We start from the raw sequence: 27,583 nt of genomic DNA on the forward strand, positions 1-27,583 counted from the left end.
AGCAAGTGCCTGAAGCTGTATAGGCTATTAAGACCTCACAAGCCACAAATCGTGCTATGTGCTGGACACTTTCCAAAAGCATATGGAAAAGATGGAGGCACAAATCAGTTACCTTAAGAGCTGCGGAGAGCTGTGCTTGCATGTCCATTTGTTCAATTAGCATGTGAACCCTCTGAGAGCCAAGGCAGGGAACTCAACCTCAGGTGCTCCAGCCTCTCTCAGAGGGTTTCTTGGAGTTGTTTCAGCATGGAATTCTTTGTCCAAAATCCATGCCATCTAGCTGAGAAGTAGAAGGAGCCTGGATGAAGTGCACCTAGAGAACCAAAATAAAAATAAAAGTTATGGGCAGTACGGAACAAACTATATTACCAAAAAAAAAGAAAATAAAAAAGGTGATATTTTCTCATCCATGTATACATATAAAGAAAATGGCTAAGTGCAGGGAACATGGTGGAGCAAGTATAGTCTGTCATTACTGATAAGCAGCTGAACATCTGAGTGGTCAGGCACTTTCACCTGGCACAAGTATAACTCATGCTTATGAGGTATCAAAAATAGTGCCACCAGTGTTGCTATGGTGGTGCATTATAGATAAAACTGCTGTATTCAAACATAGGAAACATTAAGAGAGGGGCAGGACTCAGACAAACATTTGGCAGCTCAGAAGGTTCTGAAAAAAATTCTTTTTTTTTGGTAGGTTCTTTCATGTCCTTATAGAGTAGGAGGTATTTTACTACAGATCCCAGACAAAACGTCTTAAAACAAAATGTCAGTTCATACATTCCTTAATTCAATTTTCAAACAACAGGAATTGGGATTGTTGTCTTTGTTAGAACAGCCAAAGTAAAGTTGGGAAAACCAGCTTAATGGGACTAATCTTCAGAATTCTTTCTCTTGCCCCCTTTCTCAAGGGGATTATATGGGCTATGGCTTTAATGAGATAATCATAATTGTTCCGATTGCTTTGTTGGGGTGATATTCAGCCTAAATGGCCTTTGAATTCCAATTATAGATATTAATATGGCAGTTAAAGGTCAGAAAGTGCTCTAGGCTAGTGCTTTGTCTATCTTATACAGTAGCAACTAAAAAATTGCTCTGCCAATTGTGATGAGAGGTGTTAAGACAGTGGCTAAAGGTCACAAGAAATGCTTCCATAGAACGAATTAAGTTTGAAAGACAAGCAGCTATAAATAACACTTAGTAATGTTTATATCCATTTAGTTTAAGTGATACAACCCCTTACTTGGGATATTTTGAATCATGTAAGTCCTCTTAAATAAACAATCTTTACTCAGATTTAAAGGGAACAGATTGTTTTGCTCCCCTCCTGTGAGTTACAGCTCATACAACTGAAGGTTCCTCCATCTACTTCCCCAGCTAGTTCCATCATTACTTGTATAAGTGAACCTTTCTGTTACTGCATGCTCAAAAGGACAGTAGGCAGGTGTGTAACCTAACTTGGTTTTTAATCTCTGAAAAGTGAGCATAAAGTAGGAAGTAGATCACAGATCTGTTTTCCTTTTATTTTTCAGTGTACGTTCATATGTTAAGTGTACAACACTTTGCTGTAAAATTGCACTTAGGTTGGGTTAGTGAATGGATACTTTCCTCACATAGGTCTCCTCAGCTGAAATGACATTTGCTTTTTTTCAGGGGGAATAAAAAAAGGACTGTGTGCTTCTGTTCATAGCTGGTAATACTTGTGAAGTGTGATGTGATTGATAGGTATGGTGATATCTTTACTACGAACATCTGCTTCAACCTGGTTTGGTGTTGATACTCTGTGAAGTCTCTTGGGGCTACAGTCTGTCACTGTCTTCACACCATGAAGTAATTTGTCTGCCAGACACAAATTTTGTGGTCTCACTGTGGTCTCACTGTTGCAGATACACAGAAGAAGTAGTAAGAATACAATTCCTATTGGTCAAGCACTGGGTATACCTTACTTGGACTCTGCTGCTTACAGTGCATGCAGTTAAAATGGGTATTCCTGTCTCTACTTATTAAACTAATATGCCCTTGTCCTATTTTAAAACCTGTACCGATTTTAGAAGTTGGAGGACAGTGCTAACAGCTCTGAGAGTATTGTGATATGGGGCCCAGGGCAGCAGTACCATCATCCATGGATATCATACAGTTGAAATAGAAGTGACAGTATCTCCATGTCTGAGTTAGCAAGATGCTGATTAAACAATTCCAACTCCCTTATCCCTCTTGCAACTTCCCATTTCACAGCCAGTTAACTCCGGCAACTCACTGGCTGTGGAGAAGATCTGTTCTCAAGTGCAAAGGATAATTTTTTTTCATATCCAGCCTTCTATGCAACTTGTGGCTTTCAGAAGGCAGTGTAGTACTTCCGCAGTGGGTGACACTAGAATCAAAGTCTTACTGCTGCAAGGCAGTTAAGCACAGATTGAAAGGCTTCATAAACTTTGGGCACTGATTTAGTAACTTGAGTTTCTACTCACACTGCCCAATAGCGGAGGCAGGAACACCCCCAAAATGCCCTTAAGACTTACTTTACGTTTCTACAAACACTGTATTTTCTGAAACAATGCAATTTTAAAAGGTAGGAACAATTCTGACTGGAGTAAAGATATTGACAGACAGTAGATCTATGCGTTTTACACTGTCTTAAACTATAACACGTTACTCATTATCTGTCTCAGTTCCAGCACTTTCATTCTCAGGACTTCTTCCTAATCAACTTAAGGTGCAGAGGAAAAAAGCAGTGCATGTCAAAATCATATATGTTTTCTAAATTTAAATCTCTGTTTTATCCTTTTTCCTACGGTGATGAAATTAAAACTGTCTTCTCACCACTGATTCTTCTAATTTAAAATATGCTTATAAATACACAGAACTAATTTGATGTAGCCATTTCCAGCATCATCAGGACATCCAGGAAAGATTTTTCCTTTTGTTTTCACCTCTTATATATATAAAGGTAGGTCTTTAGAAAAAGCACCTTTTATTTTATGACTCAGTAATACAAAAGATGTGATGTTACTGTCTGAAGGTTTAGCTTTACTGACAAATGATACATTAATTTAAGACTGCTCAATTCTGGTAATTAAAAAAAATCTGTCTGGAGAAAGGAAGGGAATGCAGGTTGACAGTTTTATATTTTGTGGGGGTTTAAACTTGCTCTGCCCCCTTTAGAATGGAAATCTTAAAAAAAATTAATTCTTCATTAAATTTGAATTTTTCATACAATCCTTTTTTTAATGTGAATATTATCAACCAGTACTGGCAGATTAACACACATTGGGTTGCAATGTGAGCTAGGTTCTTCCATGATTGTCAGAATACCTTGATCATAATTCTTCTTCTAATAGGCTTATCAAAGAGCTGCTACTTTTCCATTTCTACTATCCTGTTGATGTGTTTATCAGAGGATGCTGAATTATACACCGGAGAACCACAACAAGAAATTCAACTTGTCAGAATCAGACGTGAGGACCCCCACCCTGCCCGTCTCCTGCCAAGGGCCCAGGGGACGTGTCTCAGCTCAGCCTGGGGCCTTCAGTCCCTGCCTGAGCCATGTTGTAGGTGTGCCCGTCCCTGCCCCTGTCTCCTGGATGGGCCTGGCACCTGCGCTGCAGAGAGCGGCTCTCCTGGATGGAGCCCTCCGACCTAGGTCCGAGCTTCTCATGCGGAACTCTGGGCACAGCACAGCATAACGGTTCTGTTCTGTTCTGTTCCGTTTATTGCCTGCACTCACCATGAGTCGAATGACGATGAGACTGTTATTTCCCTGAAATGCCAGGGGGTTTCAGCTCCAAAAAACCCTTTTGAGGACACATAACACAAAGATTACATGTGGAAACAGGACGTTATTTTTATTTTTCTGACTCTGTTTCAGAGCCGATGCTCACAAGCATTAACACAACACGCACGCGCAGCCAGGAGCAGGCTGACGCGCTCTTCAGGTGAGCTTGAAAAAACATCCTTTGCAAAGTGGCAAAGGCAAGTCACAGAGCTACAGAAAGTAGCAGCAAGTATACAGGCCAAGCGGTCCCTGTGTCCTGAAGAGCAAGAACGTGAAGAATGAGGATCAGGACTGACCACACACAGAAGAAGAAGCAGAAGAAGCAGAAGAAGCCGCAGCAGGAGAGGTGTGTCGTACCGTGGGGTGTTTTCCAAAGTGTGACACGTAGCGATGACAAGCATATTTTTTTGCCTTCCAGAACTTGCTCCGCTGCTGTGCTTCTTGGGCAGTGATGCTTGAAAAGCGCTCTCACACCTGCCCTGCGCTTGTGTTGCACGCCGGGAGAGCTGAACAGCGGCAGCTCCTGATGGGGCAGCAAGCCTGGAGCCCTTCCGAGCACAGGCTGTTCTGCAGAAGCAAGAAGCCCTGGGGAAATGGAGCCAAGGGAAGAGCAGAGCTCGCTCCCGTTTACAGACTGGCACTGGACAAGAGAGCCCGAGAGAGGCAGGGCACGAGCGGTGCCTTGGAGGTGCAGGAGCAGCAGGCAAGGAGCTAGCCGAAAGGGCCCAGAGGAGCCCGGACAAGGGGCTGTGCTCAGTGCTACAGAGGACAAGAAGCAACCCCCGGGAGCATCCCTTGGAGCCCACCCGGGAGTCAGAAAGCTTCCTCCCCCCGGATGCGGGGCACGAGGGCCACCTTCGTGGAGCATGAGCAGCGGGCACCTAGCCACAATGGCCCAAAGCAGCCGTGCTCAGTGCTGCAGAGGAAGGCAAAAAACCCCCGGGGGCACTTGCTAGGCCACCGTGGGGGAAAAAAAGCCTTCCTCCCCCCAGCTGCAGGGCACGAGAGGCCATCTTCGCGGTGCACGAGCAGCAGGCAGTAACCTAGCCACAACGGACCGGAGGAGCCCTGACAAGTGGTCATGCTCAGTGCTGCAGAGGAAGGCAAAAAACCCCCGGGGACCAGTGCCAATCTGCCCCGGGGGAAAATTCCTTCCTGACCCCAGAGCTGGCGATCGGCTATTCCCTGAGCACATGAGCAAGACCCGCCTCCTCGTCCCACAGGCTGGTCACGCCTGCCGGAAGATGCCCAAGCCCTGTTCTCCCTCAACCTGGAGCCGTCTCGGGGGCTTCTGAAAGTGGCCAAACGCCCCCAGCCTGATCAGCCTTGGGGGCAAGAATCCTTTCTGCGCCTTTGGGCCACCAGCGGGTGCTCCAAAGGACTGCGACCCCTGGCAACATCTCTGCATCCCATTTCTTACGGCTGCTGCCCCTGGCTCCGCAGGGGATGAGGATGGTGAGCTCTGCAGTGCTCCTCAAGAAGGCATTCCCATGGTCTTGCCACTGCTTATCCAGCTGAAAAGGCAACCGGCAACCTCGGGCGCCGCCGGGGCTCGGTGGTTCTTCTCATCTCCTGAGGGGCTTGCGTCTGTTCTCCGAAGGCTGAAGCAGGATTTCCATCCATCAGATGGGCTTTGAACGTGGCCCTGCTGAGAAATGGTGTTGCGGTAGAGACCCTCCAGCAGCCTGTTCCAGTCTCCAGTCTTCCTCCCTCAGCCCCCGCCAAGTAATTCCACCGGCTCCTCAAGGACGTCCTCTCGCGTGTCTTCGGTCGGTCCCCGGGCCATCTCTGGCAGCGGGGCGCGGGAGGCTGCCCCTTTTATACTGCCCCGGGGCATTGTGACTGCTGCACTGCCGGCTGCTGGCACTGTGACACCGGGGTGACGGGGCCCCCCCCGCGCAGCCCCTCCGCCCAGCATCCTTCGGAGGAAGGCCTTTGGGGTGCTGGCCCCGGGGGCTGTCCCTGTGCCCAGGAGGCCCAGGGGGCTGTCCCTGCCCTTGGTGGCCATGCACTGGCCCAGCTGCTGGGTGTCCCCGACGCCTCCTCTGCCACCCGGCTCCCAAGGACAAACCTGGTGCTGTTACTCTTCTCTCAGGCCGTGGCAGAAACCAACCCTGCAGCCCGGAGACCACCCCTATTAGCTGTCCCCTCTCTGTGCCAGAGCTAACGGCCGTGAGGCTCCGCAGCGAGGAGGACCGGGGACTTGACCTGGCTGGACACAAACACGGGGAGTGTGAGGAGCGATGATTTCGGTAGCTGCAGCCTGGAGGAAAGCCAAAGGGTAACCAGAGCCATAGGTTGGGATGGACGGTGCCAACAGCCCGCCATGGAAATAAGTCAGGCTTTGAAAAAAGACGGAGCGGAGGTTACACTGGTGTTGTGGAAAGGTTGGTCAAAAAAATAAAAAAAAATCAAAGGAAGGGCTCATAAAGGACACATTGTTTAGCTCCCTTCTTAAATATTGCTAGTTGTGGTTTTAGCAAACTTGTAATATATTTATAAATTTTAAATAACTACTGCTATTTATTGGAGCTATTTTCCATATTAGTTCGTAGCTACTTACATCTGCAATTTTGAGAAATAGTGCTGATATCCAAAATGCAAGTAAACCACAAGGTGTCCAGAATTTTCCAGTCTCATGATTTTTTTTTAAGCTTTGCTGTGTCAGGGAAGAAGGGCTCTCTCCATGAAAACTCTACCTCCTTGAATCTTGTTAGATACGAATAGCAGTTTCCCCTTTCTTGAAGTGGAGAGCCCTCCCATCTTCTGGAGCAACTAGAAAATGCAAAATCTTCAAAAGCCAAATGCAATTCCATTTGGTTTGGTTTGGTCTAAATGGTAAAAGAAAAAAAATCTCATGATTTATGAAGACAGTGTTAACAATGTATACATATATGCATGAATAACATAAAGGGCACCATAGAAGAAAACATAGACGGGCAACAAATCTGGTGAAGGGCCTGGAGCACAAGTCTTACGAGGAGTGGCTGAGGGAACTGGGGCTGTTTAGTCTAGAAAAGAGGAGGCTGAGGGGAGAACTCATCACTCTCTACAGCTACCTGAAAGGAGGTTATAGCGAGGTGGGTGCCCGTCTCTTCTATCAAGTAACTAGTGATAGGACAGGAGGAAATGGCCTCAAGTTGCGGCGGGGGAGGTTTAGATTGGATATTAGAAAAAATTTCTTTACTGAGAGTGTTGTCAGACATTGGAACAGGCTGCCTAGGGAAGTGGTGGAGTCACCATCCCTGGAGGTGTTCAAAAAACGTGTAGATATGGCACTTCAGGACATGGTTTAGTGGGCATGGTGGTGTTGGGCTGATTGTTGGACCTAATGATCTTAAAGGTCTTTTCCAACCTAAACGATTCTATGATTCTATGAAAAGAAAAAAAGCAAGTTCAAGATGGCTTTTTTTAGCATTTTGCTTTTTTGGCTCTCTGGAGTCTGGGACATGCCCCACAGAGCAGTGAGGAGCGTGGAGCTTTGTGGAAGGGCTGAAAAATCAAAATCGTCATGAAGGAAAAAATGAGGGAATAGATCATAAGTGGAAAAGTGCAGTATTGTGTTTAATCTCACGAGTCATTCATTGTACCACTTTTAAGTGGTACATTAACTGGCTAGAGAAGGGGATTCTTCTGAGATGGGATCAAGAGAAATAATACCTTAAACGCAACTGAAAATGAAGAAGAATAGCTGAAGAGGCCGGTTAGTAGAAGGCCTATGGCTTTACTCCCTGTTTCTGAACCATACTTGTCTAAAGGTGTAGATCAAAACTTACACCTGCCTGACACACAGATGGAGTTCACTCTACTTTTTATTATTGTTCCATTTTTTAGCTGGAAATACTACCTCTCACATGGGAAGATATGGTAGATTTAATGCCTTTGTATATATAATAGAAGGTTCTCCACAGATCTCAGTCCTAGTCATATATTTTAAAGGATATTGGAATAATGTCAGTGTTTTAGAGGCTGGGATTTAAGTGATATCCTTTTGATTGCAAGGCGTCTCTCTCTGGTTGGCAGAGCCAGTCATGGGACAAATACTCTCATGCATTTAAGAGGGTAGTATTTCTAATTCTCTACTAATTCCATCTATTCCATCTACTAATGGAATATTTTTTAGTCACTTTGTATATTTAGTCATGAAATAGAGCTATAAAATTACAGGCTTATTCTTGGAACCTATTATGCCATTGTTCTTATCTGTGTATGCGGAGGTGGGTGAGTACTGAGATAACATTTCTTGGTATATCAAAAGTATTCATCCTATGTGTTCTTGTTCTACTGAGCTCATGTGGTGTCTGTTTGAGTAAGGCTCTGGTAACACATCCAATGGGTAGATAGATTTATTTGAAGTAGCATGTGCCACTAATGGTGGTAAAGAACATCCAGAAGTAATGGGTACATCTGAGCACCTGTGAAGTGCTCACTTGTGTGGTAGCCACTGCAAGGGTGCAGGTTCCTTTTGCCCTCTGCACACACTATACACCAGAATACAGTAAGATCCTTTAAATAATGCATATACAAATGCCCTCTTACCTAGAAGTTCTGCCTTTCATTGGATATTTTTCTGCATTTCACCTAGAATGAACCATATTATATGAAGGATCCATGAGCATGCAACAGAGACTGTATTGTTTGATTGTATTCTAGTATGGGTAGTATCATTAAAAAAAGTATTTCAGTGTGACAGTAAAAAAGGAAAATATAAAAATACAATTTACATTTGGAAATAACATATTGAATTAGTTATTGTACCTTTTTCTTTTTTTATGTAGAATCAGGCATATCTTTATCACTTAAGCCCATAGGGAAAAAAAAAAAAGGCAACATCACAGTACAACTACTATGACAAAAAAAATTGAAATTACTGTGCAAAAATTTGCCTTGTAATCCTGGAAAGTAAGTAAAGTTGCCTTCACCATTTGTTGAGATTCCATTTTGAAAGATGGGATGCTTTATGTTGCAATTTTTCCCTTGTAATTCCCACTTACAATAAAATAAAAACCATGTCAGTCCCTAAAAGGAAAACCAAAAAAAATCCCTCTAAAGTCTAATGATTATATTCCATTTTAAATTACTTTTTGTCAGTGATGACTTCCATTTCCAGATGGAAGACACAAAATTATGTGGTGAATATGAACTAATTGATTGTGTCCAAAATGAAAATGTCCTTGATTTAAAAGTCATATGTGGCAGTTTCTCTGGTTTTAAAGCTGCCCTGGCATATATGCAAGAAGGGACAATCAGTCAAATAAGCTGAGTGCAACAGCTCCTCATTAAATAGGACATTTTTCTTTTTGACATCCAAAGTTTGCTGTGCTCTGGAGTGGAAGTGTATGATAACAGTACATAATATGGTGTTAAAACCGAAAGTTTTAACACTTTTAGGTCACGGAAGTTTACTTAACATCTCCAAGTATATTCCTTACCTGTGTTTTTGTTTGGAACTAGCACATATTCAGAGCATAGTGATCTTTGTCTTTAAGGTATGTTTCTCTTGTGCAATTTTTCTTTTCAGCATCCTAAATGCTGACATGACTTGCTTAGAGCATATTGGAAGGAGACACATGCATGCACAATCTTACTGTCTTTCACAGAAGTGTACCAGGTAAATATGGGATTTAGTTTTGTGCTTTTCTGGGGTCGACTTCAGAACTCACTTTTTAGTACACTTTTTCCATAGGGCAAATGCTGATGGACAGCATCATAGAAATTACAAGAAATTGATTTAGCTTCTAGGACAATCTAAGCAAATGGGCCAGGGAGAAACTTAAAAGTGAAATTCTGTATCATAGTCCAGAAGGTTTTAAAGTGATATGTAATTTGGAAATGTGCCAGATTGGATAATTTCATATGTAATTTGGAAATGTGCCAGATTGGATAATTTCATATACAAAACCAGAAGATTGACAAACCTGCACATACACTGTCTATAGAAACAGATTTACAGCAGCAGCTCTAGAAAAAGCAGGTAGGAGTTTGTCTTCTGTTGGGATTTATATACATTAATTGTTGTTTTCCACAGTGAGAAGTATGTGTCATTTCAGGTACCTGAGACATTCCAGTGACATGAAATAAAACTGTTAAATTTTTACATTGTTTTTAATGAATTTGGTGATAGTTTAAGTTCAATAAGCTGTTCAATTCCCCTTTAGGGAAGACAAAGATTCTTTTCAAACTGGAAGACAAATCTGTAATTACAACTTGCTTCTTAAGTGACCTCTGCTAAAATCTTACATAAGCAGATGGTAAGTAAGCCATGAATCTGGTATCTGATCAAATTCACAATTCAAATTAATTTCTGTAGCATGTTTGAAAAGTTTTCAATAAAAAAACCTTGCAGAAAGGAAAGGATGGCCCAGCAGAGCTGAGGCTGGTCTATGGCAGAGAGGAATCATCTTGTCACGTGCAGTTCATGTACTAAAAATGCAACTTTTAGTCACCAAAAATATTAATTTGATCTTTTTCAAGATCAAATTCAGAGATTAGTTTTACATAGCATAAAGTAAATCATATACTTATTCAATTTTTGCCTTTGTAATTACTTTCATGATTACATCTGACTCTATTTATAGAGGAGTAAAAACTCTACAAATCTAAGCAAGTCTTTAGTTTAACTTGAAAATATTTCTAGGGGTTGGGGGGGGCGGGGGGGCGTGTTATGTGTGTGTTTGTGTCCATTCAGACAATAAAATGAAAAACCAGTATTTTGTACAGTTTTAGTTATAACTTGTGCTTGATAGGAATAAAAGGACCCAACATACTGCTTTTTCTGTACAGGGGCTTCCCCCTGCCCTCAAATAGAAAAATACTTTTTCCCTAGTAAAGTGTTATAAATAGAGTGACAGAGTGCGGCAGGATCTGAGGAACTGAAGTGGTTTGTTTGCGGAAAAATCAGGAGGAAAGAAACAGATTCCAGAATGAGGTAAATGAATTCTCCCAGTGTTCGAATAATTACAGAAAATTCACTCTAACATAAAGTGCACAACTATAATATCGCACCAGCACCTCACCTTTTTGTCTTCAGGTTTCCTACATTCAAGAGGACAACAAGCTGTTTTAATTCAGTAGAAGAAAAAGACATTAAGGCCACCTAATGTACCTACTTCAGTTACAAAACTTTAAGCAATCCTGAATGTGCTGTCAAAATTATGTGATTCCATTCCATTACCCTCACTTCTCTGTTAGAAAAATCTTACTGGCGAAGAATAGGGCACAGAAGAAAATGAAAGTGCTTTGAACTCAAAATGGAAAGAGAGAGCAAAAGAAATCACAGCTGTAAACAAAACATGACCAGCAATGAAACTGCATGTGCCGTATGTGCTGCTGAAAAGAATGCCCTGCTGCAAGTCTTTCCTATGTGTAAAGATCTTTTCTTCCCCCCGACCCCTTCACTACTTCTGCTAGAGGAGGAAAGCTCAGTGGCAGAGGTTCAGCAGGAGCAATCTCAGGTGTCCGTTTTTAAGTACAAACAAATTGGCTGGGCTTGGAGTCTTAAGCTTAAACTTTCATCTTTAGAAAGTATAGAAGTTTTGGTTTGGTTTGGGTTTTTTTCTTTATTTTTGACACTGAACTGAAGAATAAATGCTAGTCTTTCAGCAGTGACTGAGTAAAGTTTTGGATACCTTTTTTAGTGAGTGATTAGAGCTGGCAGGATAAGTGTAGTATTTGTTTTACTTGCTGATCTTATTTGGCTGTGTTCTGTCCATCTTACAGACCTCCAGTATCTGAGCAGTGGTCAGTTCACAGTCTTAATTTATGTTCACAGCAACCTGTTTTGTAAAGGAGGAAGTAAATTGCTAATACTACCCCTGTTTCATAAAGGGGCACTTAGACACAGGGATAAAAGGTTTAAGGAGGTATTAAGGCACCAAACCAGAGATGAACGATGGAATTTTCAAAGCTTCTTGTAGATATCTACAGACTTCTTAAAATCTGATCCTAAATATTTTTGCCTGAGATTTTGAGGCAGAATAGCAAACTTAATCAGATCCAAATCAAATAAATAACAAAAGTGAAAATACAAAACTTGTCATTATACTAGGTAACAGACATTGGCTTAAAAACTTTTTGGGCTACTGACCTTGACAAAAGATTGCTCTTAATGAAAGAGCAAGTGTGACAATAGTGGAGGAAGATTCTTGAAAATGTTCAGGAGAAGGTCTTAACAGAACACAGATGTACCTGTAAGAAACTTACTATTCTGTCATTCCTCCTTGCAGGATAAGTCCTTTTGCCCTAAGCCAGAGGCTGCAAGGAGACTCTGACAGGCTTTCTGCTCTGGAAATCACAGAGGAAATAGGAGAAAAAAGTAGTAGTGCTGTATTTGCTGGTCACTGCAGGGAGAAATAACGAAATGGCTCTACCTTACATGTAGACTAAAAAAAAGGTAAATAAATATGAAAGAAAGATATCTTTACTTACAAGGTGAAACATTCTGGGAAAAAGAGTTGATGCTAATTTTGTTTTGTTTTCCTTGATGTATTAAGAAGATTCTGGCAATGTTTTGCTTTACTTCAGCATTAGTCCCTCTGGAAAACGTTGCAACCATAAACTAATGAAGTTTATTTAGGTGTAATCATTCTGTATGGCAGTTCCTGTACAGTTTTGAAATTGCTGAAGGGAACTCAGTACATGTTCTCTTTGTGCTACAGAGACTTCTTTTTTTCAGCAAAAGAGGTATAATTTACAGAGTGAATACAACCTTGGGTTAAGACTGTTACTTCCTGATGCATTGTCTTGAGCATTTGACAAAAGCTCGGTGGTGTACACTTGACATCCTGATTGTATATGTGAACCTTTTTTTAAGAAACAAAAGAGAACAAAAATCTTTCTGGCCTGTGACATGATGTAAGCAGTGATTGCTAGAAATATTCTAAGGATAAGACCCTACACAAAATGAAAAGGCTTTTAGAACAAGATGGATGGGACAGCAATATCTATTAGTGATTGTTGCTATAAAGATGAATTCTCAATAGAATTTGGGGACTTGCTTAAGGAACCCAAATGGTTACTCCTGCAGAGTCAGAGAAAAATACATGGTAAACATGATCAGATGCACTCTTTACTAAATGGGCTATGATTATTAGATATGCTGCACAAGAGTGACCATTGCTTGTCATTGAGTTTATGATCTGCTGGTGAAGGAAAATAATGGGAACCTATTGGAAGGTTTTGCTTGAACCTGTGTGGACTGATTGTGCATGTTAGGCAGAACCTCATGTTAAATGATATTGGTCAGGAGGAACTCATTCTCTGAATGGAACAGGGCTCTGTCAGCTTTGCTGTTTGATTAATTTCTAACATGTACATCAATTTTCAATAAGAATAAAATCACACAAAATTCATTCAAACATAGCAATCTGGAAGACTTTGTGTGTTTCAAATGCTTTTTTTGTAGCCTGGAGTTAGTATTTGGTAAGTTACAAAGATGCTGGTAAGGAATAACATTAATGAGTTTTAACTTCTTTAAAATGTATTCTTGGTGCCAATTTCTTAGGTGCAACAGTCAACACCCAGATTAAGATAATTGCTGGTGATACTGGATTTTCTCTAACATGGATGAGATCCAAACCTCATTCCTGGAAAGGCAGTTCCTTGCCTGACCCGTAAAGTTAAGGCAGCAAACGGAAGTGTTCTCTCCAGCTCTTCTCCCTTCAACTTTTTAAACACAAAAACCTTGATTTCCCCCCCATTTGTATCGTCTTTCTCCTTTTTACTCATTAGCAGGTGATTTCCTCTTGGTAACAATATAAAATTGATGAAGTATGACCCACCCTTACTGGCTAGAATGGCAATTACAGAGCAGAAAAGTCCAAATGTCTATTAAGTATAAGACTGCCCTGCTAATGAGTACAATTTCCTAGTGTAATTCTTCTTGCAGAAGGCTTGGAAAAAAGGCAAATTAAATGCTGGCTGTCAAACGTTATTTTATGATCTTATGCTTCAGGTCATATTACTTCCATGAATCTTTCACAACAATTTGAGGCAAGTGTGTGCCACCCAAAATGTGAACTACTGGTTGACCCACTGCAGTGTTATTATTGCCCCTTCAGAGTCTCGGTTCTGCTGCTGCTCTATCCATTCACCAGCAGCAATATTGTGTGGATTAGACTGGATCCAGGTGGTTAGTCATTAATTTTTCCTGACTCAGCCAACAAGGGCTGCTGCATACTGCGTCTTCCATGAAGGACAGCTTTGTGTTGCGTAAAGGATGTGCTCTACCACGTTACCCACCCACCGCTGTGCAAGTCTGCATATTTTTGTGTGGAGCTTCTTAAGCAGTGATAAAACTCATTCTTTATGCATGTAAAGCTCTCCCTTTGGTTAGTGAGACACCTATTTGACTCTAGAAATTTTGGCTGTAATATAAAGTTTCTGCAGAAATCCTGCTAGAGTAAGAGGTGCAGTGCTTTGCTGATCACAGTGTGCATTTATGTGCAGAATAAAGAAATCACCCCTTTGTCTGTAATAAAAGCACCCTGATTCAACGAGTTCTGAATAGGCGATACATAATAATAAATCTTACGTAGAGGAAGAGTAGATTTTTATAGAAGATAAACACTGGAACACAAGGCAGGAGTATAACACAATTTATATAAAGTTGCAGCACTTTCAGGGATTGACTATACTCCTCTGTATTTCTTTAGGTCCCCCAAAATATGATGACTATTAATCACAAATGTGGGCTCCAAGCCAACATTTCCCTATAAAACTGCTTTCTTCCATAACTGCAAACTTGAAGTCACTACACAGTGATAATATTTCACTGTGTCAATACAATAACCATAACCAAACAGTGAGATGAATCATGCAAGGTACTAGTCTTCTCATCAAACTTGCACAGCACAGTGGTGCTTTACCTTAAACCCCTTGATTGCAGTACTCGCCAACTTACAGTTATGCATTGCCTCCAGATTCTGCTGGGCTGGAATGTTCAGTGCGATCTTTACATTACATGATCCAGAAACAGTGAACTAGTTATTAAAATACCAGAGGAAGAGTTTTAAGACAATAGATGTGTCATTTTTTCTAGACTGCATGTATTTGCTAACCCCATACTGAACAAGGAGAAAGACAGGAAAGTAAAGGACGAGATATGGGTGGTCATCAGTATCTTTTCTTTTAAAGTTTCATTTAATATAAAAAGCTAAGACTGCTCAAATAAAATGCTTTATTTACTGTTCATACCACTTTGTATAATTATGATCAATTTCAAATAAGAAATACTATCATAAATGGAATCTGTGGGAGAAGCCAATAGCTTTTTTTTTTTTGCTCCAAAAAACTTCTTCCCTTAAATAGTTTTTTAAAAAACACTCCCTTCCCCCCAAAATGATAATGGGTTTTTAAATCTATTATTTTCTTTTGTTGCGAAATATATTTCTGTTGTACATGTGGATGTAACAGATGGAATCTCTTTTACTTGTTGGTTTGTAGTTGATTGTGGGATCTTTATTTTGGTGAAGAAGTTAAGACTTGCACCTTCTGAAACAAAGGTGGATTAGGCAGACAGTCTGTAAGGGTTTGTCTCTACTACTGAAGAAAAGAGAGTCCTAGAGCTCTCGCTACCTTCAGCACCACATGCTCAGAATGACCGGCATTCACACAGCTAACATCTGACTCCTTCTGGAGTAGATTAATTTATTCACACCACACTGAATTTGGGCAGCTGTCCCCAGGTCAGAATTGTGAGAGTCTGCGTGTGTATGTGGGTGGGTGGTTGAGCAGGAGGTTTGCGGTTCGAAGTGTCCTGAATGGTTTTAGGATTGTGTTGCAGCTCACACAGAGGATTTTTTTACCATGAAATTGCAGCTGTGTGTTTATGAGACCTGTAAAGCCTTTTGGGGTACTGTTGTAGGATAATGAAGAGGCAAAACTGGTGTATGTGTCTGTCCATATTACCTTTTGGTAGTGGTTTCTGGAGTATATATTCCCCAAGCTGTGCCTGGGGAGCACCTGTTATTCTGGAGAGAGCTAGTTGGGAGGGTTGAAAACACAGCAGTTAACTAAATTAGTTAATCAGGAAGACAACAACCAAGTCCATTCCATTTTTTTTAGCAGTTCAGATGTACCCTGGGAGACACTAAATGCAGACAGCCCATGGTAAGAGCAGAGACTATGGGAGATATGAGTTAAAAACCACTGAGTTAGTGCAAAGTCAAATTTCACGAGAAATTGAGAGGTGATACTTTTCCTAAGGACTCAGAGAGGACTTTGTAGAGTTTGGTGCAGCCAGGAAGCCACTAAAACATTGGACTGAGAACAAGTCTAAGGCAGGCAAGAAATACTGGGATAATGCAGTGAGCAGGAAGGAAATTATGACACACTTCCCCCCCCTGCCCCGCCAGGATCCAATGTCGGGGAAGGCTTTGATATGATCCCAAGAGCAAGATTAAGACACAAACAAGGTCAAATGCTGTATAGTCAAAAAAGCTTTTATTATCAAAAGAATCAAAAGTGGAAAATGGTGGCGATAGGATAGAATGGAAGAAAAGGTAGAAATTAAGCAAGCAGTTGGGATAGGATTGCTAGGATAGTCACCACCACGGATCCAGTGGCGTCCCGTTGGTCCTCAATCTTCAATTCTGTCCTGGTTTCAGCAGGGATAGAGTTAACTGTCTTCCTAGTAGCTGGTACAGTGCTATGTTTTGAGTTCAGTATGAGAAGAATGTTGATAACACGGATGTTTTCAGCTGTTGCTCAGTAGAGTTTAGACTATAGTCAAGGATTTTTCAGCTTCTCATGCCCAACCAGGGCACCTGACCCAAACTGGCCAACGGTGTATTCCATACCATGGGACATGCCATTTAGTATAGAAACTGGGAAGGGGGAGCGGGGAATCGCCGCTCGGGGACTGGCGGGGTGTTGGTCGGCGGGTGGTGAGCAATTGCCCTGCGCATCATTTGTACATTCCAATCCTTTTATTACTACTGTTGTCATTTTATTAGTGTTATCATTATCATTATTAGTTTCTTCTTTTCTGTTCTATTAAACCGTTCTTATCTCAACCCATGAGTTTAACTTCTTTTTCCCGATTTTCTCCCCCATCCCACTGGATGGGGGGGAGTGACTGAGCGACTGCGTGGTGCTTAGTTGCTGGCTGGGGTTAAACCACGACAATTTTTTTGGTGGTGAAGGCCACCACAGCTTGTCTCTACGGGTTTTTATAGGGCATATTTCGATGATGTCATGCGCTGCAGGTTTTGTCTATCACACGACCTTCCTGTGATCAACACCAGATCAGCTCCAGCCGGTTTCCTCCCCTGGATGCCTCAATGGGCTGGTAATCGTCCTTATGGACAGAGGAGTGTCCTGCTTAAATAGGCCATCTTAGAGACAAAGGGCTTGAGATAAGCAGTTCACAGTTCTTTGAGATGACAGCCCAGTCCCTCACACCTAACAATCTTTGAGGCAAATGGTTCAAGATAATAATTCAGTCTCTTACACCCCCACCTTTAATCGCACTTAAACTCTTTTTTCAATTAAAAAAGAATAATTGCTTCTATTTATGGAGTAATAAAACCTAATTTTCAAGATGTAAAGCTGTGGTGGGTTGACCCCAGCCAGCAGCTAAGCATGCACACAGCCACTCGCTAATTGCCCCCCACCCAGTGGGATGGGGGAGAGAGTGGGAAGAGCAAAAGCGTAAAAACTTGTGGGTCAAGGTAAAGACAGTTTAATAAGTGAAGGAAAGGAAAAAAACCCACATGTGATGCAAAGGCAATCACTCACCACATCACACAAGCAGACAGATGCCTGGCTACTCCCAAGCAACAGCTACCTTGGTAGGCACCCCCCCACACACACACACTTTTTTTTTTTTGATTGCTGAGGATGTTATCTGGTATGGAATATCTCTCTGGTCAGTTTGGGTCAGCTGTCCTAGCTGTGTCCCCTCCCCATTTCTTGCCCACCCCCAGCCTACTCACTGTGGTGGGGACAGAGTGAGAAACAGAAAGCCTTGACACTGTGCAAGCTCTGCTCTGCAATCGCCGAACACTGGTGTGTAATCAACACTGGTTGAGTCACAGATCCAGAACACAGCACCGTATGGGCTGCTGTGAAGAAGGTTAGTGCCATCCCAGCCAGACTCAATATGAAAGCAATTTTGATATTTTTGATATGCTCCCTCTAAGGAAAAGCTGCAGGTAGCATTATGTCAGAATGGTACCCAGTTTGGAGGTTGGGATATATGATATTCAAAGTCATGGTGACAGAAGCTTTTGGCAAAATTCTTAGGACTAGTCCTGATACCATGCTACTTCGTTCTTGTTGTTAAAGCCTGGCTTTGACAAGCTCCTTCAGACACACAAGTTATGATTAGTAGCAGCGCTGTTCAGTATAAAAAGATGATGAGTCTTAAGTGTCAATACATATTTTCAATATTAAGTCTCACTGCTAGGTTTATGCCTGAACATGATTTGATTGAAATAAGTGGCAGACTCCTTTCTGCCTCAACAGGAGCATGTTCAGATATTCTGTATGCAATAATAAGAATGATGAAAACGATCAACAATGTGTTGTAACTGCATATAACTGTGAGGAACAAATAAATCAAACAGGCATTTAAAGAATTTCCCCTTTTATTTTTTTTTTAAAAAAAAAGGCATTGGGATACTGACAGGTATGAATCTATCATTCATTTGGTGCTGATTGATAGTTTTGCCTGCAGCCTCATGGAGGAAACTTCCAAATCATGGAAACTATGAAAAATACCAGTATATAAAATATCAGGTTATTCTGTCATAAAATATCAGGTTATTCTCAGCCAGGGTACAACACTGTGTAAACAAAAATCTGGTGGAATGATCATATTCTGATTGCATTTTAATATTATGGATCCAGAGGAAAATAGCTGTCAGAATTGTAATTATGGTATGTGAGGTTTTTCAAAGCTGATTGGGACATCTAGTCATACAGTGTCACTCAGGACTAAGGAGAATAAGATAGCTAAGCTGCTTATTTAGCTTTGAAAAACTTAAACGTTTATGCTTAAATTGACACAAGAATAAAAGCAAGAGCACAGGCTGTGACAAGAATTGTTATTTCCTTTTGCATCTTGTGCTTTGTCTTTTGAAATTAAGTAGCACATGCCCCTGCTCCTCTACTGTTTGTGGAATATTTTAGATGTTGGTTTTCAAATTAAAAATAATCTGAAAAGTGCTGAAGTTACTGTCCTGGTTTCAGCTTAGATAAAGTTAATTTTCTTTCTAGTAGCCGGTATAGTGTTATGTTTTGCATTTAGTATGAGAAGAATGTTGATAACACACTGATTTTTTCAGTTGATGCTAAGTAGTGTTTAGACTAAAAGTCAAGGATTTTTCCGCTTCTTCATGTCCAGCCAGCAAGAAGTTGGGAGGGGACACAGCCAGGGCAGCTGACCCAAAGTGGCCAACGGGGTATTCCATACCATGTGACGTCATGTCCAGTATATAAACTGGGGGGAGTTGGCCTGGCGGGGGATTGCTGCTCGGAAACTAACTGGGCATCTGTTGGCAAGTGGTAAGCAATTGCATTGTGCATCACTTGTTTTGTATATTCTAATTCTTTTATTATTATTATTGCTGTCATATTATTATTATTATCATAATCATCATTATTGTTCTCTTCATTTCTGTCCTATTAAACTGTCTTTATCTCAACCCACGAGTTTTTCCTTTTTTGTTCCCCAATTCTCTCTCCCATCCCACTGGGTGGGGGAGGGGTGAGCGTGCACCTGCGTGGTGCTTCGCTGCCGGCTGGGGTTAAAACACGACAGTTACTTAGTGCCAGACTTGGGAAGTTTTTTAGACTGTCCTCTCCTCAGCACCACAATACCATTCATTTAGACTTCAGAAGTGAAGTCTAATGCAGGTGAAACTCATTGAGAGGATCCAATGCATCTAAATTACTTTGGAAAAGCTGACTGAAAGTGTAATTTGGAGTTTTCAATGTGAAGAGGGAAAGTATGCTCTCCCACCCTCCAGCACTTTCTCTCTACATACTTGCCAGATACCACTGTCATTTGAGAATATTTGTTTACCTGAGCAGGTTTTATTAAGGGGAACGTATTTCTTTTGCTGAGAAATTTGCTCTAGTTTCTCCTGCAGTAGGATGGTTCAGAGTAGTTACCAACTCGAATGCTGTTCTGGGTCCTCCTGGACAGGCAAGTCTACATGCTTACTGTGCATAAAATTTAGATACCATGTTATTCTTCACCTCAGTTCACTACATTATGAGACTTTGATGCTGTACCTTAACAAGAAAATAAATAGAAACCTACCTTTCTTTCACTGCTTTAGAATTAGCAGATTGAAAATTTATCTATTGTGTGCTCTATTTTAGTAGTGACATGATAAATAAGTTTTACTTATGCTCTGTTGTAGAAAGTACTCAAAATTGCTGATGCAATACATTAAAGACATCATAATACAGTCCTTGCTTTGGGGAAATTTTTCTGGGTTTCATAATATTTCTAGGAGGCTAAATGTATTGTTATTTTATGGCATGAAGAAAGAAAATGAGCTTTCAGGCTCCCTTGAATTCAGTGTCTTGTCAATAAATTCATACTGATTTGGATGTGTTTCATGTGTTATAATTTAGTTGCTTGAAAATACTTATGATGTCTTTTTGCAAAAAATATTAAGTAGAGAATTTTGTGCTATGGGTGCAGAATACTGAATTTGATTAGCCACATTATTTTATGTATCTATGACTTTATCCCTACAACAACTACTGTGAAGAAGCACTTTGGTCAAAACTAAACAGCACAACTACTTTGTTAAGTGTGCAGAACTTGGCCAAATTTAGACCATGTGTTTGGTGGGTTGCAGGGGTTTCTCACACTTGATGGAAGGTACCCGAGCTTAAGATTTAAACTTAAGTATTCATTCTTTCTCTTCAAAGAGCTGAGCCTTTGATAATTCACAGCCTTTTAAAAATGTATGTTGGATGGGAGGAGAGAGGAGAAGGAAGTTTGGAATGGTTTAGTTCTTTGTGAGACTTGCTATAGCGGACCTAATATATAAGTGGTGCAAGAATTATTTTCTCTACCTTCTTGCTTAGTATTGAGTAACTTTATCTTACCTTAAAGCATGTACTCTAAGTTGTTAGCAGTGGTTTAGACTAATAATCTGTTTCATTTTGGTGAAAGCCTTTAGATGCCGACTCATCAGAGCCATTCAGATCACTGACCAAAACCATTTATGTTGAAGGAAATGCTAAGTATCCCAACCATATGCAGATCTACCTTTAAAGAGTCAGATTCATCAATATTTTTCAAGGGGGAAGTGAGAGGAGTATTGCTAGTTTTAAAACTATGGATGTCAAGTTTTAGTTCAGAGCATAGTTCTATCACTGGTAAAATCAATACTTTATACAATGTACAATGATATTTTATGTGTATCTATCTACATGCACATTCAATGATGATGTGCATCTATGTATATGCATGTGTATATATGATGCATGTGTATATAGATGATACATGTACACACACACAACACACAAACTAAAAACATGTGAATAAATGGCTGTTTTATTCTGTGAAGAGTATTGAAATGTGCAAATATTTTTCTCTTGGCACATCAGACTGAGCCTGAGACTTTCCTTGTGTTTCCTGAAAAAACAGAGATGTACTCCCCTATGCAACCAGTAGACGGGTGGTTGTCAGAGTGCCCCCGCTATGAATTTTTATAAGGTTTTCTGCAGAGAAGTCACCGTCGTTTTTCTAGAAGTCAGGAAGTTGTACTGACATGAAATTCCTGGAAGAAAGGTTTGCCAGCATTGCAACAAGAGTGGTTTAGAATAAAGGTTGTAGATATCAGGCTCAGTCTGATGCGCCAAGAAGAAAAATACTTGCACATTTCAATAACTCTTCATAGAATACAACAGCCATTTATTAACAAGTTTTTAGTTGTAAGAGTAAAGCTACACGTGCTTTTGCTGCTTAACTTTAGGCATCTTACTTCAGTGACACTGTTAGGAAGTTTTTCTCTTTACCCTTGCTTTATTGAGTGTGGAGACACATTGAATCAGGATGATCCTGAGAATCCAAGTTAAGCTTTGATGAACCAGCATTTCCCACCAACAAACCCCATCACTGGAATGTTCTTCAGATTCTACCTGAGGCAGCGCTACCTATTGCTGCTCTGGCCTTCACAAGTAATCCCAAATCCGTGGATCTATTTTCTTAAATAAGGGGTCTGTATCTTATATTTCCATAGAAAATCAGTGCATGACATTTATAAAGGCCTTTACTTTTTGAGTACCAGTCCTAGCAGATTGAGATGCTTTTAGTAGTGTCTGTGCAAGAGGGTGCTGCTAAACTGTCTATGCTACCTTTTTCTTCTGTAACATGCATAGCGGTATTTTGTGGACTGAAGACAGCAGCCCTTTGAAAAACTGTATGATAAAACCACATTCAGTTATGCTAGGCCCACTTCTTCCTTTACTTGTACCTTTGTCCACTTTCTTTTCCTCTTCATCTCTTTGGACTGCAGACTTTTCAGGGCAGTGACTGTCTGTGGTTATTGCAGATACATGGTTCATGGGGCATCTTCTCAGTCCGCAGGACTGCATAAACAGACCTCAGCTGTGGATAAAAGGAACAATTTTTCCCCCCTGTTTCTTAGGCATGTTGGACCTAAAAACTGGAATACTAATAGCCAGACTTTGAAAAGAGCTGAGCTAGTTCCTTAGGGTACATCTGAAGTGCCTTTTTTTTACACCTCATTGCAGAAAACTCTGTTCTGAAATATTTTCTGCAACGAAAAAGTAATCATTACAGTTAAAATCAATACAATTGAAAAGGCAACTTTTTGGAGAAAGGAATGTAAATATTTTGTGACTTCTTTTAGCTATATATTTGTACAACACTTCTGTATTACAGATAATTAATTTGTCTCTATTACCTGTAAAATGTAGGAAGAGATGTTTCATTAGAATTTGTATATATTTTTAAAGAAATCACCTATAAAGCTAAAATATCCATGGTAAGAAAAAGTTTCACTTGGTTTTATAACATTAGAAGGAGTGTCTGTCAAATGGAGGAATCATTTGAAAAGCTTCAGGTGAAAAGCTTTTTGGAAAATGAATGGAGGAATGGGAAATAGTGTGTTAAAAGGGGGTGAAAATTATTAGTAATTTGAAAAAGTTTGTCTACTCAGTTCTCTGTTCTCTGCCTTCTGGTTCATTTTTGGATTTTTGCAATTTTTTCAGTTTGCTTTCAGCATTCAGTGTTTTCTGTTGAGGAAGCTATAGAAATAGAAAAGAAGAATGCTTTTTGCCCCTGGTTAGCCATAAGAACTCATAATGCTATATCATTCCAATAGCTGCATGTATGTAGGCAATAAGTGTACAGTAGAAACCATATTGTTATTAATCATTTGCTGGAGCCAGCATACTGCTACAGCATGAGCTATTCAGAGGCATAAACTGCATAATATTTATTATAATAAATCAATCTGTACTAGATACCTTAAGGGATCCCAAATCATTGGAGGAGATCCAAAAGATTCTAAGACATCTTACAAATCTACTGACAGCTGAAAAATAAGAAAAAAAAGTTATTTGTGACAAATGTGTGAGGTATATAAAGAGAGATGATTTATTATGTTGGCAACGCATCATGCTATGTATGTTCATGAAAGGAATTCCTTTTTGCATTTAAGATGTTTTTAAGTCTCTGATGGACTATGGCAAGGGAAAGCATATTTGAGTTTCAGCTTGTAGCAAAAGAAAACCATTCAGTCATTTGATTGACTATATATAGAAATGTTGCGTAGCATTATCTATTGAAATAAACAATTATAGGTAAAAATGGCACATAAAAAGCAGCAGCGTAAGATTAAAAGAAAAGTGTAATGTTCTTACATAGTTTAAGCTTTAGTCTTTTTCTTATCTTAGGTGGAAAGGGCTGAAACACACAAACTGGTTAATCTTTTGTTGTTGTTTTTACTTAATACTCTTACACTCACAAGCACACCTGGAAATGGTGTTAAAAGATGGCTTTTAAAAGTGTAAAATCACTTATTTGTAAGTCAGGAAATGCCAGAATTAATTAAGGTTTCCCATGTATCTTAATTGTTCCACCTTGTTCAGGTTTTTTTATGAAATAGGCTTTTATGATATGATGCCATAGTCTATTTCTCCCCCATCTCTTCAGCCAGATCCTTATCTATCTCACTACCCTTTGCTTTCTTTCCACATGGACCTTCTGGACTGCAGCATTCCTGTCAAAGTCTCCTCCCTGAATTCTCATCCCATCCACCTCATCCAATTTATCTTCTTCGTTCTCGTACTTCCATTTTGCTGTCTTTTCTCAGCCCTTCCATCACTCTTCCTGCACAATTTTCTCTGTCCAAGTACTTCCTTCACACTGTCATCATTTTTGGAAGTATTTACCTCTTCCCCTCTAACACTGGTCCTGTGACCCAGTCTATGCCAATCTGATCTGATTACCAACCCCATTGACTTGTTCTACTTTCTCTATTTGGTCCTCTGCCAACTAAGTCGCAGGATCCTTTCTCTACTCTTTGATTCCCAGTCTTAGGCTCCCTTCCCCGTAGATCTTAGTCTCTGTGTAATCTTTGTTCCAGTCTACTTCCCTCTGTTGATCCACCCATTGTGGTCTCTGAATTTGTATTAAAAGTTGAGTGCTTGTACTCAACTCTACTTTCAAAATCAGTCCTAGATTAAGTATCTGGTTCAGGGCACAGCCAGCCTCTCTTTGTACACTGGGTTGGAAATATGTAATTTCTCTGTGAAGGAAATTCTTGCATATTTATTATATCCTGATCAGACCTGAAAACATTGATAGAGTAAAGCATCTTCACTAACAATGGAAGTATTTTAGACTTCATCTACTAAAGTGCAGTAAAAATATATTCTGAACATGGACAAACTCTCTTTTATTTAATTTCTCAAAGATCTAAAGTTATCCAAATTTGTGGACACTCTCACAGGATCAGCAAAGGGCTCTTTCACGGGATCAGCCTGGTGTACAAGCCATTTTTCTGCCAAATTTTATCTCTGATGTTAGGATAAGAGCTCTAAGTGTTTTCAGAAATGTGAGAAATGCCAGGCAAATGGGACAACTGGGACACCAGCCACTCTGCCTTTCATAGCATTTTTTTAGCATGACTTCATTTGGTGAACCTTCCTAGGTCTGTATTCTAAGTAGATCCAAATACAGAGATTTTAACTCAGCAAGTTTTGCAAGATATTTTATGATCCGCTACTAGGCTTGCTGATTGTACCTTCATCCAGCCAGTAGGAACACAGGCCAGGTCACCTTAATTACCTCTCACATTGTTCTGCCTTGGAACCTCTCTCTTCCCCATTTGCAAACTCAGCCCTGCTTCTTTTTTGATTTGTAAGATTTTTTTTCACTCAATTTTCTTTTTTTTTTACTATTTCATATTGCAAAAGGCCCAGATAACTTTGGCTTTAGTAAAACTGGCTTGACATCTTTTTTAAAATCCTGTTCCTACTTCATTTTAATTCTGCTGCATTTAAACTGTTCAGATTGAAAATGTCCATGTGCCAATAATTGTTCTAGGTATTTTTAGCCAAACTGATTTAGGTGTTTGTGAGTCTGGGGAAAGGGAGGACAACTATAGTACTGTGTTAAACACGTGTATTGCTCCTGTTCGTTGGAGAGCTGGAACACGCTCTGCTTTGGAGGGGTTTGTTTGGTGCATGGAATGAGAAAGAATGGCCCTTGTGTCGGGGATGTGGGTGTGCTTTTTCGATGAAAATTCACCCAGAAGTAGCTACACAGTCAGTAAAGGGAGTAGCAGCTCAATTTATCAGAGCCCATCTGCTCCTGTCCATCCCAGCTTTTTCTTGGAAAATGGAGTCTCCACATCTAGCACTCCTCCCCGAGTGACCATCTTCAGTCCAAGACTGCAAGGACTGAGCAGGCCTTTGCCTGAAATTGAGCTTGTTTGTCAGGAATTGCCTTATCACTTGCCATTAAAAATTAATACAGAGTTTTGTGATAAAGGTATAGCAATACCAGTTTAACACGTTCCAGCCCCTTCAGCAGCCATTGCTCTTCTTCATTCCCACTCTGCTGCTGCCTCTTTATTGAGCTGATGAGGATCTAAAATGTTGCCTCATCTTTTGTTTTTGAACACAGATGAGTTCAGTTATGCCATTCACAGTGTGATCCCACAACTGCCATGATATTTGTTAGCAAAAGTGAGGAAGCATTATGTTCCCTCCAGCCAGCCAGAGGTGTAGGAATTCTCTAACGAGTTCTGCCACAGCAGCTCCTATATCATAAAAATTATGCACTCAGATTAGGGAGTCTGTGGCCTGGACTGTCAGTGCTTTTCCAGCTGGTACCCAGGCAGCAAGGAGGAAATTGCTTGTGTCAAAGGTAGACAGGTGAAGAATGAGCTACTTAAAAAGGTACAGGTTCTGTGGAAAAATTAGCTGAGGAAAAAATATTTCCCCTGGACTTCTCAGAATGGTTCAGGAAGAACAGAATGTCATCCAGTGAGCTATCACCATCAGTGCAGGGACCTCAGGCTGAAACCATAATTTTAGTTTTTCTACTTTTGAGCACTTGAGTTTGGATTATTTTTTTTAATGTAATACATATTTTTTGTTCAATTCTTTCTGTAGATATTTTGAGCTGTTAATGGTTTGTGAGAAACACATAAGAAAAATTCAGCAAAAATGAAACCAAATTCAGACCAGAAGAACACCTCAGTGGTGTTGTAGGAATCACTAGACATTTACTTCATGAAAATTGTAGTCAGGTATCATGTATCAAAATAGGTAACTGCAGGTTGATGTGTGAGCAGATACTTTTAAAGTGAGAGATGCATTTACTGTAGTCAAAACGTGAGCAGCATGTTCTTCTGACTTGCTGTTCTTTTTCAGACTCTTATGTCTTCCTGACTCATCTTCTCTGTCTGTTCCTACCATTGTTTTTTAATCCATCAAAAAAATCTGGTTTTTGCAGCTACATCATGTAATACGAACACTACCCCAAATATTGTCAGTTAGCTGTGGGGCACTTCCCCTCTGAAAGAGATTCTAAAATCCCATATTAGAACTTAAATCCTTCAACAATAGCATCATTTTTGTTTGGGAGTCCTTTTTATGGCACATCCTCTTTTTTTATGTGGCTCATTATACATAATTTGAACATCACTTTTAAGAACTGCCATATGGTGTCAATAAATAAGTCTTTAGATGCTTTCACTTATCTTCTAAATATGGTTCAATAGTGCCTAATTAAGTCAATACATTAAAAAAACCCACAATCTATACAAATCAAGCCTCTTGAACTGGTTATTTTAGTATTTAGATCCTGCCTAATTAAGGACTCCTTGAAGATACATCCTTCAAGAAAGAAACAGGTATTTCCCCACCCTTAGCTTTTTACTTTATATTGCACTACACAGTTTTTATTGCATAAAAAACTGTATAGCATAGTGGTAGTTTTGTTTTATGTATTACTACATGTTTTCAGTCTCTGCTGGGGTCCCAGTAAAATCTTCAAGTTGCTTGCCCCCACAGCAAAAGCTGAATGGGAGATTGTAAAAGTGTTGTCCTCTTTCCTACCTCTCCTTTACCACACCATTGTGAGGAAACTTAGTGAGTTCTGCATTGCAATATTAAATTGCATATCAACTCACTATGTAAGGGAATGATGGCGGTGGCTGATTCAACTCTGTGCTCATCTCAGACATAATTTGTATCCGGATGTCTGGCACAGAAGGTATTCAGTGTAGCTCAGAACTTGGCCTTGACTTACTCTCTACATGTTCAAAGAGCACTTTGATTTCTTATAGTAGAGGTTAAGCAAAT

Source organism: Accipiter gentilis, chromosome 14 (assembly GCF_929443795.1).
Source record: "Accipiter gentilis chromosome 14, bAccGen1.1, whole genome shotgun sequence".
Classification (NCBI taxonomy): domain Eukaryota; kingdom Metazoa; phylum Chordata; class Aves; order Accipitriformes; family Accipitridae; genus Astur; species Astur gentilis.